This window comes from Emys orbicularis, chromosome 9 (genome assembly GCF_028017835.1).
Source record: "Emys orbicularis isolate rEmyOrb1 chromosome 9, rEmyOrb1.hap1, whole genome shotgun sequence".
NCBI classification, from domain to species: Eukaryota; Metazoa; Chordata; order Testudines; family Emydidae; genus Emys; species Emys orbicularis.
The window spans coordinates 86,026,253-86,031,095 of record NC_088691.1 but is presented as its reverse complement, the minus strand read 5'-3'; positions in this window follow the sequence as shown (position 1 = coordinate 86,031,095).

The following is a 4,843-nucleotide window of genomic DNA, read 5'->3' as shown; positions in this document are numbered from 1 at the left end:
ATCACAACCCATTCATCCCATTTGCACAGGGGTTTTGAGGACCATTGGATTTCTGTAATGTGCACCCTGCAGCCCCTCCCTTGGCCTGGCCTGGCCCAGCCCAGCCATCCCGCGTATGGCCTTCTGTGCTAGCCCAGACCCTTTTCATAGCATATATGGGTGCACAACAGTCCTGCACAAATGCTCTGCTTGCAGTATCCCCACATAGTGCCTTCTGCAGGGCTTAAATGTATTGAAGGACTTGTGCTGCCCCTCTGCACCATAGGTGAATTTCACCCACAGAGTTTTGTAAGGAAAGCAGGGGCTTTGTATCTTCCAAACCACTCACAGGCAACACTTGGCCTGCATGAACAATGAGTCATTTACCATTGCATCCCTGCTCTCTTCAAAACTTGCATATAGAATTACTGACTGCTGTTCTCCACAGAGAGCCAACCAATTTCTAGCAAGGATTATGTGGGCAGTTTCTTCAGAGCCCCCAAACCTTGATGAGCTGTTTTCCCAAGAAACTGACATATAGTTTATTCATACAGAAAGTTCATAACAGTTGAGAAAGAGAACAGAAAATTGTTGGGTGTCCAGATACAGCCATCTGTTACACGGACCATGTGTGTTGCAGTGGGCATGCACAAGTAACTAAGTAGTATTGTGACAGCCGAAGTCCAAACTTATAATATTTTTTCCAAATATTTAACAGCTATCAGAGAATTTATAGACCATACCCTGCATCCTTTATATGGTTAGCACTTTGAATTCAAACCACATACTAACATACTCAGAATAAGTACCAAATTAGGTAGCAACTACTTGATAAAGCTGGTACATGTTATATTTGAATTACCAGTGTTTAAACTGAGCTGTGAGGCTGATGAGTTGACAGACATTTTTAATTTTGCAGGTAGATAGAATCAGGCTTTTAAAATTGGCTTGTCTTTTATCTTAGAATTTAACAGAAGTTCTCTGAAGTTAATTTTCTCAGTGAACATAAGATGCCTTGCTATGCCTTAATCTTGATACAATATTAAAATAAGTAGAAATGAAGTACATGATTTATGGTGGTATTTAAAGAAGATATTGAAGGCATGATGACAATTTAAGTGAGAGAACCAAGTGTGAAAAGACCATTTAACCTCTCCAATTCACTGTATTTCTTTAAAGTCTGATCCAGCATCCATTGAAATCAATGGAAAGACTGACATTGACTTCAATTAACACTGGATCAGGACTTTGCTATATATAATAATATCACAAGAAAACTTTAACCAACCACAGCAAATGTCCTTAGCTGAGAGGGAGCATCATCCAACAGATAGAACACTGAACTGGGAGTCAGGAGACCTGGGTTCTATTCCTTGCTTTGCAACTAACAGGCTGCTTGGGCAATTCACTTCAACTCTCTGTGGGTGTTTCCTTCCTATCCTTTGTCTGTCTTGTCTATTTAGATTGTAAGGGGCAGGGACTGTCTCACTATATGTTTGTGCAGTACCTAGCACCAGGGGATCCCTATCTTCGTAGGGGCCTTTAAGTGCTACTGTATTACAAATAATAACAGTGTTAAAATATGGGCTGGTCCACACTAACCCCCCAGTTCGAACTAAGATACGCAACTTCAGCTACGTGAATAACGTAGCTGAAGTCGAAGTATCTTAGTTCGAACTACAAGGTACTTACCGCGGGTCCACACGCGGCAGGCAGGCTCCCCCGTCGACTCCGCGTACTCCTCTTGAGGAGCAGGAGTACTGGTGTCGATGGCGAGCACTTCCAGGATCGATTTATCACGTCTAGACAAGACGCGATAAATCGATCCCAGAAGATCGATTGCTTACCGCCGAACCCGGAGGTAAGTATAGACGTACCCTATATATACAAAGTAAAGTCATAACTCAAAACAAGTTGGTACATGTTATCAACTCTGAACAATGAAATAGATCCCCTTTTGGGGAATCATAGTTGAACTGTTGGGCCAAAAAAGTGACCTATCCGGAAATGATTGTAAATGGAGTCAGCAAAAAGTGTGCGCAACATTCCACCTATTTAAAAGAGAGTCATCTGCTCCACAGATAAGAAACACTGTTGCTGATTCAGAATGTAGCGGACTTCCTTCTGAGTCACTATGGAAACAATTCTCCATTTAGAGGGCTTTGAGGTGTCACCATCCTGATTATATGTGCACCAAGGTCTTGAGCACTGGCAAAAATGCAAGAGTACAGCTGTGAAACCCTTGTTATCCTGGCTACATTCCATCTTCAATAGCAACACTACACTGCATTTCTTCATCTTCTGGTCTAAAATGGGGTGTCGTGTTGCTGTGCGCTGTTAAAACGTTGCCATTTCACACCCCAGAGGTGGCCATATTTTAATTAGGGGTGAAGTGGTTTGTATGTATATAATCTGTATATCTGTATATGAGACACTTTGGACTGTGAGGATGTACGTGACTAGTGGAGTTGCACATCTCTCCCAGAAACACTGCATGTACAATTCTATTGGAAAGCTGACTGGGCTTGTTGCTTTCTCTTGATGAAATGCCATTAGGGCAGTGTTAATGCTGTTAGATGTGATTTCATGCTCCAGAGAATGCCTGCCTTGGGCAGAGAGTGCAGCTAAATTAATGTTTTGAAATTTTGTTTAATTTCATTAAAGCTGTTAGTTTTAGTGGATCTTTGTATTATTCATAAAGGATCTGTTCTAAAACCCATAAAATTAGTGAGAGCTTTTCCATTGACTTCCATGGGTTTTGGAATCAGGCCTTATGTCAAGGTTGATCTCTAGGGGATTTTATGTGGTTGAAGTGATATGGCAAGTACAGTTTTTACTACTACTTCTTATCTGAAATTCCCCTTTTTGATCATTGAAATAGTCATACTAAATCAGTCCCAAGCTCCATCTAATTCCATGTCCCATCTCTGATAGTGGCCAAAACCAGATGCTTCAGAGGAAGGTGAAAGAAACCCACGGTAGGCAGATACAATCTGCCCCTTCGCCATATCCACTGGTCTGGTGCCGTGGAAAATATTTTCCACAGGTTTGTTTTTGATGTTTTCCAGCTTTAGGGGGTCAAATCATGTTGTTGAATCTCCGAGGGGTAGCCATGTTAGTCTGGATCTGTAAAAAGCGACAGAGCCTGTGGCACCTTATAGACTAAGGACTCTTTGTCGTTGTTGAATCTGTAATTCTATATCCTTTCCAGATTTTTGGTCTGTGTGTCCATAAAACATTTGCTGAAAAGTTCATAAGGCCCTGATCTGAGAGCCAGGCTTCTAGCCTCCCAAACAGAGCGAGCAAAACAAAGTCTATACCTTAGTCCAGCTAGTCACCAGGCACCTGAGACAGACCTTCACTAATGACTACTCCATCCCTAACTAATCTGCTCTCTCCCCTCTGCATGTTCCTCCTTTCTGATTATATAGGCCAACCCCAGGCCCGAGCAGGGAGCCTCCTTAATTACACACAGTCTGTTTTGATTGTGAGCTCCTAGCTGTGCCTTAAAGGGGTAGTACACTCCTTCACAGTGAGATTATGGCCTCTGAATGGTTGCCTTAGAATCCTACCACCCAAGAACATGTATGCTTTCCTGGTCATTCTTTTTGAAGTGTAATTTTGTTTGAGAGTGCAGGTAGTTGTTGAACTGTGATTTCCTAAGAAGTGATGGTTCCAATACCAAGAATTGGGAGAGAGGAATATGTGATGTCACTTTCATTGTAGCAAGAGAGTGATCAGAACCATTCCATTTATCATACTGAATATTTCCAATATTGTTCTGAAGTTCTAAAAGGAATTATGAAGTTAATCAATGTGAGAGAAGGCCTCTGATACAGCACTTTCTTAAGCTAATAAGGACCTGGATCAATTCTGGTATCCCAAGACTACGTCATTTCTTATTTTTACTTCCCTAAATTCAGGTTGGCTTTGGCAAAGGAATTCTTAAAAAGTTGTCCATGTGTTCATTAAACATTCACTGAGTTATAGGACTTTTCTGATCATATGATGATATGCCACAGCCAAACACCATTTACAGAAGTACTTTTCCTCTAAATCATTTGAACTAGTTGTTCCATCAGCTGCAATGTTGTCAACCAGCACATTAATGTATTTTTCTCTGTGTATCATAGAAAAAAAATTAGATTAGGCAATCATCTTATTTTATTCTTTACCATTCCAAAGATATTCAGTTCTTGTAAATACAACAATAATTTGATGAACAGAGACGTTTGCACTGATTGAGTGATTATAATACAATCTCTAAGTCAACCTTTTATTCCATGCATTACCATGTATAAAGTAACACATAATACTGGTTTGACAGCAAACATTTTTAAATCTATGAACATGATTTGAAGAAACCTACTACTTGCAATTGTATCTGATTAATCTCTGAGTCAAATCCTACAATCCTTAGCTAAAATTTGAAACTCCAACTAATTCAATACTGACTCTCATGGACATTTTGAGTTGCAATTACTGCAAGATTTGGCCTTATCTGAATTAAACTAATATATTGACTTTCTCTGTGTAATTTTAACGATTTGATGATCTAGCCTGGGTCTAAAGTGTAAATAAAATCTCTTTGGGATCTATATCTTCCTGAATGCATTTGTGTAATATTTCTTTATATGATCATGAAAATTAGGCATCAGCATAGAGGGTGGTTGCATCTTTTGGGGCTCTTTAGTTAAAATTAATCAGTTTATTACAAATATAAGTATTTGTATAGAAAGATTATGACATCTATTTCACTAAAGTGACACTTTATTTCTCCTTCACCCTTCTCCCTCCATCCCCTACTGACAATCAGCGTGAAATAAATGTTTCGTTTCTTAGTAGTGTGTTTATCGTCATATAC